The sequence below is a fragment of the Typha latifolia genome, chromosome 2 (genome assembly GCF_019914945.1).
Source record: "Typha latifolia isolate L0001 chromosome 2, TyphaL0001v2, whole genome shotgun sequence".
Classification (NCBI taxonomy): domain Eukaryota; kingdom Viridiplantae; phylum Streptophyta; class Magnoliopsida; order Poales; family Typhaceae; genus Typha; species Typha latifolia.
Genome location: NC_133087.1, coordinates 6571443 through 6589398, shown reverse-complemented (window position 1 = coordinate 6589398; position 17956 = coordinate 6571443).

Genomic DNA, 17956 nt, shown 5'->3' with positions numbered 1-17956 from the left:
AAGCTAAATGCTCAATGAATAGAACTTACCTTGAATCAGTGATTTCAAATAGAGAGTAAATCATGTATTAGATAATATAAATCAAAAAGAGCATCATGTCATGAATGAGTATATAAATATATCCTCAATAATATATAAATGTATATTAGATATCATATCCTAACTGATCAAATATATAATTCTAGACAATGTATAAATAAATCTCCATATCATACCATTATCATAACTCTCTCAACATGACATATATGATGCATGCTGACTATGATCATGTTATGATATCAAATGCAACCACATATAATGCATAATGACTACTCAATAATTAGGTATATCAGATGATAATGATATCATATACATTTGTCAATATCTTAGTTATCAATGTTGATTCTAAATAATATCATCATACTAGATGACTATACACAGTCAACACCTAGTATCCAGTCTTATCAACATACTTGAAAGCTCAGAGCATACTCTGCCATCCGTAAATGGTATCTTAATCATAATCATACCCTACCATCCGCAAAGTGTATCAACATCTATCCCGACCGGGCACCCTTCTAGCTGATATAAATACATGAAGATAAGTGGCCATATATGCCCTATTGAACGGCATGTGTCTGAATGTCTACTGCGCACACAGACTAACAACCTTGGATGTAAGGCCATAGGATCGCAACAACGTCGAGTGATCAATCATTCACTAAACGCGTCCTAACCCTCTCGCCCACTCGGGTATTTTCATGCTTTTTATCAACTATCCTATCAATTATATTTTATGCTTTCATTCTAAATGATAGATCATATGCATTTAATCCAATACTATAACAAATCATGCATATTAGAAATTTAGGTGAAAAGGAGTCAAAAGAGATATAATGTGATGCAATCTTGAACCATACATCTATCATATGCATACTCATGCTAGCCTGTTACATGCATACTTATTCTAAAGATCATCTCATCATAAAGTCATAATAGTATAATCATATACAATCATCTCTATATATATAACCAACATATAAATATCCCAAATCAATCTAATTATATGCATGATAAAATGTACTCAACTAAAATCATCTCTAGATAAGATCATATAATCATGCTGGAGGCCAAAATATGCAAATACATAATTATATAATATATCATAATTTGAGAAAAGCGTCTAAGAGATAAGACTACACACCATCTGATTAGAAGATACAAAACATGTATCTCTTATATCTGCCAACCAATAGTAAATTCATCACTAATAGAGTCCATAGGGTCTCACATAAGGGGTTCGGGATCTGAAAATGTCTAAGTAACATAAAGTTAGTCATTTATCCAATTATAATCCGTTCGGGTAACATATAATATTTTATTATGTTTAAAATTAATTAGATTTATATGATAAATTTAATTGTGATAATATTAATATGCTATCATCATAATTTATATTTATTTAAGAAAAATCATAGTTTGCTAATTATAAAATAAGTAATAAGTATATAGTAATTTATCTTTCTTTTTGTAAATAACCAACAACGATTACATATATATGATTTAACAAAAATATAATTGTAAATATAATCTTATTAATAATTATTTTGTGATACTTACTCTTATTTAATTAATCATAAATTATATGAAAAATAGCCATTATCCTATTAGACAAAAATAATATGCATGCTTAGTATTTCATTTTATATAAAGTAGTAGATAATAATAAGATGCTAAAAATAGTTATATAAAATATAAATATAATAGGTTCTTGTCTCCAAATCTCTTAAGGGAGTTGACTATTTCGACTAAAGGAAATCGATGAAATGAGCTCTGAACACCAAAAACAAACTCGGATTCATCGATGGTTCCATCTCAGCCCTATTCGAAATTGACGATCCTTAGGGTTACACGACTTGGTCACGATGCAATGGTATAATCTACTCCTAGATTCTCAATACCTGTAGCCTATAAATCACCGATAGTATCAATTACTATTCCACTGCTCGTGAGGTCTGGGAAGATCTATACGATAGATTTTCACAACGTAATCCTACGTAATCCTACTCATGTCTTTGAAATATAGAGGGATATTGCTCTTCTTAAACAGGACCACAACTATCTATCTCTTCCTACTACATCAAGTTAAAGATATTGTGGGACGAGTTAGGCACTCACTATGACACACCCCAAACTGAACAACAGAAGTTAATGCAGTTCTTGTTGGCGTTGAACGAGACTTACAATGCCATTTGTGGACAAATCCTATGGATGAAGCCTTCATCGTCAGTCCAAGAGGCATACTCCTCGATTGCCGAAGAAGAGAAGTAGTGCCTCATCGAGTCATCCTCGATCCCCAGCGATGCATCCGCTGTCGCTGTGGGCGTGGTCCGTAGCAAGAACAACTCACCAATGCCGAAGAAGAAGAATAATTCATTGGTCGTCCGTGATTCACAATAGGAATTCTGAAATCGAGATTCTTTTAATCTGGGTCGAGACTTGGGGCAGAAATTTGATTCCAACTCAGGTCGCACCGCTTCAGGCAGACCGCCCATTAGTACAATTTCTTCCATCAAACCATTTGATACTATCCACTGATATTTGAATCTCACGTATAGTCATTTATTTGGTATACTTTTAATTACTTCTTTTTTTTCTTATGAAATAGTCATACATTAGTTTACCCTCGAATTTTGTCATGCGCTTTGAGAGTGATTAGTTTCTTTCTTTAGTTTGACATTACTTGTGAAGGGTTCCACATAGACCAAACCATAGAGAACTTGGAAATTCAATGCAGAAACATATACGGAAAAGCTGCACTCTGGAACCAACAATGCTAGACAGCAGTTGATAATCTCAAAGTAGATATTCAATTGTGTTATCTTGTTACTCAACTGTGTTTTCTAAGTAGAACAATTACTACCCATTCTCAACTGAAAATTTCCAGTTATCAGCTTAATTATTGTGGAAGATAACAATAGCTTATGGTAGTAACCGATATATGCATTTCATCCTCTGCAGGTGAAGCCCTTGACGCCTAGTGTCTATTCGGGCAAGATTAGAAAAGGATGATAGAGATATATTGGATAAACCGAAAAGGATTACGAGCATTCAAGAGAAAGAGACGGCTATGAGAGTGAAGAAGTAATGATCACCTTAAAGAAGATTGTTTTCTATTTGGATAAAATGGGGATGAAGGATGAGAAATTACCTCTTCGAGAGGAGACTGTCTATTCTTAGAACCAAATTCAAGCGAAGATTCCGGTTTGAAAGACTACAATGTTGCGAAGAGCATTCGATAAGTATGTCCTCATTATCCTGGATATCTGTTTTTCCTTTTTTTTTCATTTACATCCTGATATTTTTTAAATTTGTCAACCATACTGCAGCTATATCCTATCATGGTAATGCAGTACTTCGATTGATTGTGTTTGTCGGATTAGTCAGCAGTCGCCACAACCTTGTCTAGAGCCAAAATGGAATGGGGCTTTTCAAGAATATGTTTGACGTGGATATGGTGGAACCATTGCAATCTATGTAATGCAACTGAGCCCCACTATCTGGTGAAGCTAACTACAACACTCCGGCATGAAGCTCCACTATTCTACGTGTATATCTTGGTATCAATGAATGAGCTGAGTAAGTGGTCTGGGTTCCTTCGTTGTTTGGGATATGGATTTGTTCTGGCTTTGGAAATCTGGTACTTTTAGATCGGTATAGTTATTACAACTATTGGTGTGGACAAGAGGACACCCTAGATCAACAAAAATATGTTGTATATCTGGTTTTTTTATGGCCAAAGTTGCAAGTTAAATAATTTAGGTTTGTTCCCCTCCCATTCTCCATGTCTATGCTTGTATTAAGCATCAATGTTTCTTCCTTATGGATGACCCCATAGGAGACAAACTGCAGTCTTGACACTACTGAGTGTGTAAACGTTATATTCGTTATTTGTTAGATGCTAGCTTCTGTTACGTAGAAAATATTTTAGATTCCCCCAATGTTAATCACGCTTGATACTTACTTTGGATATTTTTGTGAGTAATCATGGACTTCTTTTAGTGCTGAACGATAGAAAGATTTATATTAATGTGTATGCTCTAAGCAACAGATGTACTTGTTTATATTTGCTCATAAGCTTTTAAACAGAGAGTATCTCACTTTCACTATTAGTTTTTGCTGAATCTAATTGCATATTTCTGCACCATTTATCCTTTCGTTGACTTATTATATGGACAGTGCTGCCACCATTCTGCAGCATTGAACACTATAAATATTTAGTCAAAGTTCTACTGATCATACCCACACACAATTGCTACCGTGTAAAAATGCAAGTAGGAGTATACCCAGAGGAGAGAAAACCTACACCGATCTGATGGGTTATGAAAGAATGAAAAATTAATAGAGAATTGAAAAATATTGCCCCTGAAAATCTTTATTTTATATAGTCCACCAATATGAGTGACACTTGATATAATAATAAAAAATGAGTGACATTTGAATCAGATAGAATTAACGGATGTACAGAATGAAGCTAAATAGAAACATAACAACAGACAACGATCCGAACCCGATAGAGTAGAATTTAAATGAATGAATGGAACAAAAAGGTGGGTCGATCAAATTTTAGCTGAAGTCTTGAGCAGCAGCAAACCCTCCGCTGCATCCCACTCGTCTACCGTTGTACTCCTGAGAAGAGCCAGTCCGAGCCCAGCAACCTCCTCGTCATTGCTCCGTCGACGCCGGAAGGCCCACATCTGGATCTCGTCACGGGCTCTCATGCGATTCCATCCGACGAACATGCCCCATTGGCCGATGAGGCGGTAGCTGCCGTTGCAGTTGAGGTACTTGAACACCATCTCGAATTCTCGACCAGATTCATCAAGAACCGTCACCGGAAGTCCCTTCATCTTGTCATTTGTCAGCTCCATCTCTCCCGGACTCATCATCTCCAGGAGGGGCGTCTGCATGACCCTCATACCCGGTAGAAGAAGACGGCTCTGCCCGCCGGAGACATCGCTTTCGGAGAGGGATTTCCCGAGAATCCACGTCGGGTCCTCGATGCCAAGGCCGCGTAGCGTCGCCAAACCCTCGTCGTAATGAGAAGGAGAAAGGACTCGACGAGGCTTTGGCTTTGGCGGCAGCTTCATCCTCTTCCTCGGCGGCTCCTCGTCGACGGCATTGGCCTTGGCAGACGATGGTTCTCCGATCTCGGTGCCCGGGAAGATCCTCACGATCCGGCTACCGAATCGGATGATCATCCTCGGAACCTTCTCGGCGACCACCTGAACCACGGCGCTTGCCGAATTCTCCGCCTCTTGCGGGTTTCCTGAAACAACGGCGGCGTTGTCCTCTTGGAGGTGGAACCCCGAACGAGAGCTCTCCTCCGACATCGATCTTGATCTTAGAGGATGGCTCAGACGATGATGCGGAGAAGGAGAGGGAGAAAAAATTGGAAGAAGTGGACGGAGAAGAAGAGGGCAGGGAGCCATTAGCCTTGATATATAACAGGGGAGAATGCCGGACGGAGTAACTTCTCCGACTCCTAAACCCATCAGGTTTACCCTTTTCCGGCAAGGTAACACGTTTCCGACGCGGATTCGAATGAGTTCGAGCAAGCCGACTCAGCAACTGGCTCGAATTCCTCTCATACCAAAAATCGAGCTCGGCTTGATCTGCTCGACTTAAATCCACGTTATATGTTTAAGAAAAAAACTATCGTCAAGATTCTGGGTTTGAATAAAGCACCCCCGTCAGCGCTCGATTCTATAAATCTTTTAGTCGATTATGAATTAAGGAATTTGTAAGGGAGTTAGGAATTTCGTTTTTAGTGGTATAATGGATCCTAGTCTTAATAGATTCAATATTGTTCCCACTCTGAAAAGGGACGATCCTTCCATCACCAAGGATTATACAGACCAATGTAACATACATAATTTACGTGATTTTAGCCCAAAGATTGAACCCTTTTCTTGATAAACAGATAACCAAATAGTAGAATGCATTTGTACTAAGCAGATAAATTGCATATAATCGTGTCATAGCATAATGATTGAAACCTTTTCCATATCAAGAATTCAAAATGTATCAGCAAAAGTTTTGTCCTTTATCTTTCAAAAGCATTTTACCGAATGGAGTGAGGTTTTTTTTGCATGACTGTTTAAAACCTGATATATTCTCAAGCCGTGTCATTAGTTGCCTCACTTTCTCCTCCTTGATTGTGATGATCAATGGAGAAGCTAATGGGAGGGCTATCCCAAATAGAGGTCTACGGCTAGGATGTCATCTTTCTTCATATTTATTTATCTTGAGATTAAATATGTTATCTCTTTCGCTAAAGAATGAAGCTAAACTTGGTAACATCTAAGGGATCAGACTAGGTAGGGGAGATTCCAGTGTCACACACTTGATGTTTGTTGACGACCTCCTCCGTTTTAGCAATGCATCAATCAAAAATGCCTCCAACTTGAAGAATATTATTGGCGCATACTGCAAGGTTTCTAGACAAGCCATAAACATGAAAAACTCAGCAATTGTATTCAAAAAAAAATTCTCTAACCAAGTGCAGTGCTCACTAATATTCTCTAATGTTCAAGTAAAGGGATTAGACGTTGGAGATAAGTACCTAAGTTGTCATCTGCTGAATCCAAAATCCAAGTCAGAAGCTTTCAGGTTTGTTGTAGACAAAAATTCAAAATAAATTAATTGAGTTTAAGGCAAAATTATTGTCTCATGCAGGTCAACTAATTTTGATCAAATTGGTCCTTAGCTCAATATTGTTATTCTTCATGACTACCACTATCTTTCTCAAGTCTCTCCACAGTAAAACCAAAAGCTTAATGTGAAACTTCTAGTGAGGCTTTCAACTGAGCAACTCTCATATCTATTTCATAAGCTGGGGTCTGATATATCAGTCGCTTAACTCTAGAGGATTGGGAGTCCACTCAGATGAGCTAATCAACAAAAGCCTGACTGGCCTAAAGACTAGTCAGCAACCTCACCAGCCCTTAGGCCCTCATTCTCAAAGCTAGATACTTTTGGAATTCTTCTTTCTAGGTCGTAAAGATGGGAAGCAGATCATTTGTACCTAAGCGGCAATAATGAAGCCAAGGGATAACCTAAAGGAGAATATTACTTGGACTATAGGGAACGGCTCCGGTGCTAATATTTTGAAAAACCCCTGGCTCACTAGCATAGAGCTGTTAGATATCTCTTTCATAAGCTATATTAAAAATATCTAAGACCTAATAAGGGGTTCAACTTAAAATTCAGACCATATTAAGCTCTTATTCTCGCAAGATGTTGCTAAGCATATCCTCACCAAGTGTATTGGTCCATCTACTATGTGCGAGCCGAACAAGCTATTATGGATGCCTCCTTGTCAGGTGTTTTTACTTGCAAGTTTGCCAATTGTATGCTCTCCAAAGGTCGTTGGTACAACTCTTCCTCCTCACCTGATCAGAAACTTTTATGGAAGCTTATTTGGAGATGTAAGAACTTTATTCCCCACATAAAAACCTTCCAATAGAGAGCCCTAGCTAGAGCTCTTCTTGTAAAAGCTCCAATCAACAAACGAATCTTGGAGCTAGACTCCACTTGTGCTCTTTGTAATTCAACGAAAGAAGCTGAAAAAACCTCTAGACACATGTATGTATCTAAACACTAAGCAATGATCTCGCTCGTTCGCTTAAGTATAAATTGGAAGAAATATTAAAAACGAAAGCAGAGATGAACACCAAGATTTTAACGTGGAAAAACCCAAACGAAAAAAAAACCACGGATCCAAACTCGGATAAAAAACCAATCACTAGAATAGTAGCAGTTACAAGACTGACTCACAAAACAACCCGTCGATCCAAACGACTTTGTTCCTCTCAGTCTTGATCGCTAGAACCCACGATTAACTACTTCTTGTGATTGAAGTCTAATCTCAGTAGCCCTCGAGATTGATCTTTCGTCTAGATCGCCCTTAAGACGAAAGATTAAATTCTTGTAGATGAGTGAAACCTTGTTCGTTGAAGAACCGATGTAGCCTCAAGAAGTCTCCTTCAATAATGCTTCTTCAACCACCCTAGAGATAGGGCATCACAATCTTTATATATGATCTCCAAGATAGAGCCAAATCCAAGTCTTATCCGTACTTACGAAAGTACAAGATATAGCCAAATCCAAATCTTATCCGTACGCACGAAAGTACAAGATAGAGTCAAATCCAAATCTTATCCGTACTCACGATCTTCAAGATAGAGTCAAATCCGAGTCTTATCCGTACTCACGAAAGTCCAATATTCTTAAACTTTGTTGGTGCGTTCGAACGGGCTCGAGTGCGTTCGAACGCGACAGCTTGAATTCTTCAGGTTGCGTTTGAACGCGTTTGTGAACGCAGCTCTCGGTCTATGTGAATGCAGTACCCGCGTTCGAACGCGTTTGTGAACGCGTCTCTCTGTCTGTGTGAACGCAGTACCCGCGTTCGAACGCGTTTGTGAACGCGGTGTGAACTCGACGGCTTTTCTCCAATAATCTTGCAATTCTTCAAACCAGAGATATTCTAGACTTGTGTAAAGCTCATATACATGAAAAAATATACTTAGAATATTTTGTACACAATTGCCAACAAATAAAAACCTAACAGAAGCGGTTAAGTATTTGCTGCTATAATGTCCTTTTGCTAGAGCTGCATGTTTCTACTCGAGACTAGGACTAAAGTTAGAAGGCTCCATAAATGGACTGGATAATTAAATCTTATCTCTGAAAAATCATATGAGCCTTGAATAGATGGTGTATGCTTTCAGTTTTCTCTAAAGTATTTGGAAACTCAGAAATGATGATATCTTTAGAGGTTCTAAGAGTGATAAAGTGGAACTGATTCATACGTGGTATGTTTTGATTGATCCTCTCCCAAGGGTTTTAATTGAGAGTACACAAGAGAAATCTAGATCTACAAGACCAAAGCAAGGGTACGTGATTGGCTTGAAATTGCTAATTGAGCAGCTCGAACTTAAAATTAGTTCAAATTAAAATAATTTTAATTCAAGTTTAATTATAAATATAGGCTCGAAATTAATTTCAATTCAAGTATGATCAATTATGCTCGATCAAGCTCAACTTAGATTACACCCCTACAGCCAACATGCTAGAGGTAAATAACTCTAACAACTAATTTAGTCACAAGAACAACAAAACTAAATGCATATCAAAGAAGAGAGAGGGGGAAAGAGATTAAATTTACATAGTTTGATGATATATCTACATCCATGGATGATGCAAATCTTTAATCCACTTTAGATATGATGCTAATATAAAATGTTTCTAAGCTCCAATCTCACTCTCAATACAATAGATGTATCTGTATTATCTCTTAAAATCTTTTTGCATGATTCTTAAATACTAAACATATAGGTATTAATATATGTAACTTGGAAGATGTTAGAAGTTTGTTAATCAAGTTTGTAACAATTTTGGCTAGACTAAACTAATTATGGTTTAGTCTACCTACACTTTAGTAGGTTTTTTAGGAAGTTGTTAAGGGTTGTTGAGATAACTATCCTATATATGTATGTATATGGTGATGTATCAATGAATAGTTTCGATCCATTTTTCCACTTTTCTATTCTTTTACATGGTATCAAAGCAAGAAACAAAATCCACCTCCTAAGATCCATTCCTAACCTCTCCTTATAGCTGGAAATGATCTTCCTCTCTCATCCAGCACGTCTCTACCAAACCCAAAACCCTCTTCTCTAGTCTTAGATTCTCCTAAGAATGATCTATCAAATCACTATTTCCTACATAATTCCGATCACTTGAGATTGGTTATTGTCTCCAAATCCCTCAATGGAGACAACTATTTTGGCCAGAGGAAACCGATGATGCGAGCTCTGAACACCATAAACAAACTCAGATTCATCGATGGTTCCATCTCAACCCCATTCAAAATTGACGATCCTTAGGGCTACGTGACTTGGTCGTAATCTCTAGTGATGCATCCGCCGCCGCCATGGCCGTCGTCCATGGCAAGAACAACTCACCGGCACCGAAGAAGAAGGCCAGGCCAACCCACCGGTCGTCCGAGATTCAAAATAGGAATTCCCAAATCAAGATTCTTCTAATTTGAGCCGAGACCTAGGGCAAAAACCTGATTCCAACTTGCATCGCACCACTTCAAGTAGACTACACCCATATTGCACCTATTATAATGAAATGGGACATTGAGTCCAAAAATGCTTCAAATTACATGGCTACCCCTCAAACAATACAAAAGCAAAGTTTAATTCATGCCCTAATTGGCCCAACTCCTCCACTACACATGTTGCAAATCTGGCGGGCATAGATAATGGCTAGCCTAATATTACATTAATGGAAGCCCAAATACAATAGCTAATGGATCTTCTCAAAAACTAGAATAAGGTAGCTCTAATCATAAGGTCAACTCAATTACAAAATCAAGTTTGTCTATATCAACTTTTTACAATTGGATTATTAATAGTGGAGCCACATATCACATCATTTCTTCCTCCAAAAATGAGTATGAGCAAGACAGATTTATTATCCCCATATATTATTGCCTAGTAGAGAAAAGGCAAAAATTATTGTGAAAGATCTGTGCCTCTAACATCTACATATACTGTACATGATGTCCTATCATTATCTTTATTTAAAGTGGATCTTCTTTCTGTTAGTCGACTGACAAGGAATTTAAATTGTTCAATGACTTTTTTCCTCACTAGTGCATTTTGCAAGATCTAGATATGAGGAGGACAATTGGTTTGGATAAGATGCGCAACGAACTATACTATTTGATGGCTCTAGCGACGGAACAATCCACCATTTCACCCTCTACCTCCAACAATCAATCCACCTGCAACCTTACAATATCCTCTACCGACCTCTGGCACAATCGCTTAGGTCATGTATCTCCCTCTCATCTAAACTTTCTTGCCAAGAATTTTTAAATTTTTTTCTACTCATGCAAATAATGAAAGTTGCAACGTTTGTCCATTGGCTAAGCAAAGTTTCCTTCCTTTTGGCATTAGTACAATTTCTTCCATCAAACCATTTGATATTATCCACAGTGATATTTGGGGTCATTATCAACACCCTTCTTTTTTAGGATCTCACTATTTTCTTATCATTGTCGATGATTATCCGCGTTTTACATGGGTCTACTTAATGAGCCATAAAGATGAAGCACAACCTTTATTAAAACGCTTATTTAGCTATAATTTCACCCAATTTGAAACTTGCATTAAAACTATCCGAAGTGATAATAAGGGAGAATTTATTTCACTCCGCTCCTTTTTATTTCAACAATGGTGTCATTTTTCAAACTTCTTGCATCTACACTCCTCAACAAAATAGAGTTGTAGAACGAAAGCATCGCCATATTTTGCAAGTAGCAAAGGCCCTAAAATTTCAAACCCATCTCCCTACTCAATTTTGGGAAGAGTACATCCGAACCGTTGTCCACATTATCAATCGGTTGCCATCACCACTACTTTCATTCAAAACCCCCTTTGAATTACTTTATTCTAAAATTTCATCATTCTCTCACCTTCGTGTTTTTAGTTGCTTAGTCTATGCGATGAACGTAAACACTTCTCATTAATTTGATCATCGAGCTATTCCTTTCATATTCATTGGCTATCTTATTGGGAAAAAAGGCTACAAATTATTAAGCTTATCTACCAAAAAAAAATATTCATTAGTCGAGATGTAAAATTCCATGAAATAATGTTTCGCAATGCCTTATCACTATCTGATCTGAATTGTCTGGCCCACCATTCGTTTGGCCCATCAGCACCTCATCCTTTTGATCTAAGAAACCCACTCACTCCACTTACTCAACCCGTACTGGACTCCGATCCACAACCTCCAAATCCAATAACCCACACTCTACCCGACTTGCTCCACTACAATCCAAACAACATCATCTCATCTTCCCCAAACCTCACCCAACCATGCCACCAAGATCTCAACAACTCTCCTCCCATCACCTCCGACGATTCCTCCGCACCATCGCCATCTCCTTCTCCTCCGATCCACAAAACCTATCATCGTCGGGCAAAAACTCAACCACCCCCTCCGCCCATTGTACATGACCCAACTTCCCCTCATCTACCGCTCCATTCTCTAGGCACTACCAATGGCCTACCAGCATCCCTATTGAGCTCCAGTACAAATTCCACCCTGTCATCACCCTCTACTACTTTAGTCGAGCCTCCTACACCACCTCCTCAGCCTCTTCATCACTCAGGTCGCCAAATAGCTCCGCTCGACTATGAGTGCTCAACCATCCCGCCATCTTCATCCAAACTGTCCTCTCCCTCTTCTCCAAATCCACCGAAAGGCATGAGGTACCCCACTATCCAATTTTATTTCTTGATTACCATCGTTACAAACCCGAGGAGCATTTTTTTACTACCCACATTGATCGTCTCTATGAACCCCGATCCTACTTTGAAGCCGTCCTTCATCCAGAGTTGTAACACCCACAACCCTAAACATGTGCATTGCACGAGCCCACATAGCACGTGCGTGGCACCTGTGTAATAACCCAAGTAGGGTTAAAAAAATTTTATTTAATTAATTTTGGGCACGACGTGACTGGCTACACTATGGCTGGCCTCTTGCTCATGCAGCTTGCGTGGTGGGGCGCCACGCGCCTACTGCCGCTGCAGCAACCAATCGGCTGCGACAGGCCCCGACGCCGCCGCTACCCCTCCTCCACCGCCTTCCCTCTCTTTCTTTAAATCTCTCTCTCTATCTCTCTCTCGGTCACTCTCTCTCTATCTCTCAGTCACTCTCTCGCTCTACTCTCTCGCACTCTTTCCTCTCCTCGTTGCCAACGTCGGCCCGCCGCCACCTCCCCGAAGCCGCCACCGCCGGTGTGATCCCTCATTCCCCCTCTCATTCCTTTTCTTCCTCTCTCTCTTTCTCTCTCTCTCTCTCTCTCTTCTCTCTCCCCCCCTCTCTCTTTCTAAGCTCGGGCTCGTCGGAGCCAAGCCTAGCACTAGTACTAGTGATCCCTTATTCTTTTTTAATCTTATTATTTATTTATTTAGGTATTTCTGTCTTAATTAATATAAATGGATTTAGACATTATTTATTTTAATAATAATACATATTCATCATTATGATTATTGTTAATTATAATTAATTAATGATTAATTAGGTTATAAACTATTACACATATATATAGGTAATACTTATATTTATTTATTTACTTATATGTATATTAGATTAATAGATAGATTTGTAAATTATAATTATTAGATTTATATTCTAATATTTTTATGATATATTTTTTAAGTAATTCTATTAATTTATAATATTATATTATTTTTGTAACAAATAAAATACTAGGCTTATGTATTTATTTATTATTTTATAAAGTAATCTCTAATTAATAAAGATATAATTATAGTTTGGTTTTCATCTATATTTATATTTATATTTTTATCTATAATTAAAAATCTATCTAGTTATAAAGATAATTAGAAATTCTAAAACCTTCTAAATCATCATATATTACATGAACGGATTTTAATCAGATAAACGGCTAACATCATACTACTTAAATAATTTCATATTCCGACCTCCATGTTCAAGACCCCGTGGACTTAGCTATCAAGGCTTGATCATTGTCGTAGTAACGTGAACGAGTGGTTGTTTGGTATTTGCAGTGGTGGTAAGTAGTCTTATCCAGTGGTGGTAAGTAGTCTTATCCCTTAGACGCCTTTCTCAAATTAGGTTATATTATATATTATGTACTTGCATGTTTTGGCCTCTAGCATGACTATACGACTTTATCTAGAGATGATTTCAGTCGAGCATATTTTATCATGCATTTGATTAGGCTAATATGAGATATGAGTATATTTGTGATATATAGAGATGCTTATACTGTTATGATTTTATGTCGTAATGATCTCTATCATGAGTACACATGTGATAGACTAGCAAAAGTATACATGTGTTAGATACATGGTTAGAGTCGGCATTGCATCATTTTCTCTTGGCTTCTTTATCACATAAATTCCCTAGTTGCATGATCTATTATAGTACTAGATATATGCATATGATTTATCATGTATAGGGAGTCATAAAAGTATATGTGTATGTGATGTGATGTGATATGATGTGATGGCTGGAACAGTATCTGGTCCATACTGGTGAATGAGAGGAGCAGGATACTCTCTAAGAGATCTTGCTAATGGGTGAAGAGTAATGTGTGGTTAGTGTTATGCGGTAGATGAATTATTTTATCTGATGTATTAGTAGACATTCTCCAAAGTGTGTCTTTATCCTTGTTTTATATTATAGCAGGTGACTTTATACTTGTATAGTTATGTATATACCACCGTTGTGTATATGTTGTAGTAAAAAGCTCTTAATGATGTGTTGTGGGCTGTGTGGGGCCCAAGTAGGGTTACCTGTGTGTTGTTGATAGTTAAACTTATGTTATTCTTAGTTTAAATGTTGTGAATAAGTTTATGATGTCGATACAGATTTATTTGATTGTTAGTAACTAAGCAAATGGTCAGGTGCCAGGCACGTGCCATGTGGACTCGTGCCATACACGTGTTTAGGGTTGTGGGTGTTATAACCTCACTATTTAGTTAGTTATTAATAATCAAATAAATTTGTATCAACATCATAAATTTACCCACAATATCTAAACTAAGAATAATACAAGTCTAACTATCAATAGTATATGGATAACCCTACTTGGGCCCCACATAGGCCACAACACATCATCAAGAGTTTTTCACCACAATATATACACAACGGTGGTATATACATAATTATATAAGTATAAAATCACCTGCTAGAATATAAGATAAGGATAAAGACACACTTTGGAGGATGTCCACTAATACATTAAATAAGATAACTCATCTAGCGCATAACACTAACCATACACTACTCTTCACCCACTGGCAAGATCTCTAAAGAAGTATTCTGCTCCACTTGTTTACCTGGGTTTTTGGAAAAGAGAAAACAAAGAGAGTCATGAGCTAAAAGCTTAGTGAATAGACCTTACTCCAAATCAGTGAAGCCAAATAAAGAGTAAATCATGTATTGAATAATATGAATCAGAAAGAGCATCATGCTATGAATGATAGTATGAATGTAACCTCAATAATATATAATTGAAATATAGATAACATGTCATAACTGATAAAAGTATATAATCCTCCATAATAAGTAAACAAATCTCCATGTCATAGTATCATCATAACTCTCTCTCAAATATGACACATGATGCATGCCGTCTATGACCATGCTATGATATTAAATGCAATCATATATGATGTAAATTGATCATTTGATAATCAGATATTCAGATGAGAATAAAATCATATGCAGTTCTCAATATCTCAGTTATCAATATCATCTTTATATGTCATCATCATACTAGACCACTGTGCAACATCATGCCCGAAGGCTAAGAGCATACTCTGCCATCCGCAAGGAGAGAGAGTAGAGTGAGAGGGTGGCCGAGAGAGAGAGAAAGAGAGAGAGAGAGGCGGTAGAGGGGAAAAGGGCGGCGGTGCCGGGGCCCGCCATGGCCAGCTGGCCGTCGCCGGTTGGCTGCGACAGCGATGATGGGCGTGTGGCGCATGAGGCCACATTTTCTTCTTTTTCTTCTTCTTTTTTTTAACCCTACTTAGGTTATTACAAGAGTGGTGTGCTACAATGGAGTCTAAGTTGGCTGCTTTGGAGGTAAACATTACTTAGAACGTCACTCCTCTTCCGACAGGTAAGAAACCGATTGGTTGTCGATGAGTATAAAATTAAATACAACTTAGATGGATCTGTGCAGAGATATAAGGCTCGATTGGTTGCTAAATGCTTCACACAATTGGAGGGGATTGATTATCACGACACCTTCTCACCTACTGCGAAGATTATTATTGTTCGATGTCTTCTTGTTATAGCTGCTGCCAAGGGCTGGACTCTTCACCAGCTTGATATAAATAATGCTTTTCTCCATGATGATTTGAGTAAAAAGATTTTTATGTCTCCGTCGCCAAGGCTTTGACAATAGGGGGAGGATCTTGTATGTTAGCTACACAAATCACTCTATGGCCTAAAGCAAACTTCAAGACAGTGATTTTCTAAATTCTCCACTATTATTTATTTAGCCGGCTTCATACAATCTAAAGTGGATTACTCTCTCTTCACTAAAAGAAGGCAAATATTTTACAACACTTTTAATTTATGTCGACGACATTTTAATTACTAAGAATGACTTGACTAGTTTCACTACCATCAAAGATTTTCTTCACAATAGACTTAATCTTAAGGATCTTGGTCAGATGAAGTATTTTCTTGGAATAAAATTTTTTGCCTCCAAAATTAGAATTTTAATATCACGACGCAAATATGCGCTGGAAATCATCAAAGATATAGGGCTATTAGGTGCTGCTCTATTCGACACTCCAATGAAAAAAGGCCTAAAATCCTCAAACAAAGGAGAATTGCTTAACGACCCAAGTAGCTTCAGGAGACTAGTATGTTGTTTGATATATTTAACTGTCTCAAAGCCAAACATTACCTATATAGTCCATGTGCTAAGTTGATTCATGCACTAACCAAGGAAGCAACATATGGAGGCAGCTTTTCAAGTGGTCAGATATCTTAAAGGTGCACCATGTCAAAGACTATTCTTCTCTTCTAACAATGACTTAAAATTACGTGCTTATTGTGATTTGGATTAATGCCCACTTACTAGACGCTCTACCATCGGATATTATGTCTTCACTGGCCCCTCTTTGATATCGTGGAGATCAAAGAGGCAAAAGACACTTTCTCTATCTTCAGCTGAAGCACAGTATCAGACCATGACGGGTGCTTGCTATGAGCTAATATGACTCCGGTGTTTATTGAAAGAGCTAGGTCTCCTTCATCCTAAACTAGCTATTTTATACTATGATAACAAAGTGGCTGGACACATTGCTGCTAATTCAGTATTCTTTGGGCGTACCATACATATAGAAATGGATTGTCATTTCATTCGGGATAAAAAAAGTTCAGGATGGTTCAATAATGACTAGACATGTTGGGTCAACATATTAGTTAGTAGATTTGTTATCGAAATCTTTGGAAAAAGAAAATTTTCTACCCATAGTTCACAAGTTGGAAGTATAGGATATTCACTCTCCAACTTGAGGGGGAGTATTAAAAGTTTGTTAATCAAGTTTGTATTGTTGCAATAATTTTGGCTAGACTAAACTAATTATGGTTTAGTCTACCTACACTTTAGGTGGTTGTTTAAGAAGTTGTTAAAGGTTATTAAGATAACTATCCTATATATGTATATGATGATGTATCAATGAATAGTATCGATCCATTTTTCCACTTTTCTATTCTTTTACAAAAGATAAGAACTTTGTGAGCTTCAAACCCATTTAAATGCCCATAGAATAATGATCCAGAATGCTGCTCCACTCAAACTCCTCTAGACAAACTTCAAACATTGGCTCGTATAAAATTATCTAGAAGTAAAATATAGATTAAATGCCTTCGAACGATGCCAATCTATCGACCATTCAAATGTTGGAATATGAAATCGACACACTTGATATGAAGCATTAAAATTATTTTGAGTCCGGAGACGAGTCGATAACTCTCCTTTCCCTGTAATTATAGGTTTCTCAAGCACCACACTCTTTTTCACAAGTTTTTGATAATTATATGTCATTGTTGTTCTTTTATTTTTTGGTTTAAAAGAGAAGCTTGGTGGCCATCACAAGACTCTTTATAGAATATTTCGACCTTCCGTGGATCAAATTGTAGAACTAAAAGGTACAATTAGATAGATCACGAGCTCTGACTAATCGATGGGCACCACTCATTAAATATGAGTAAATGAGATTTGTTTTCAAACATCAAGGCAAAAAATAATAATATTCTTAATATATTCTATGATCGATAATTCACGGTCACCTCCTAAGCCTCTAATTCTTATTAA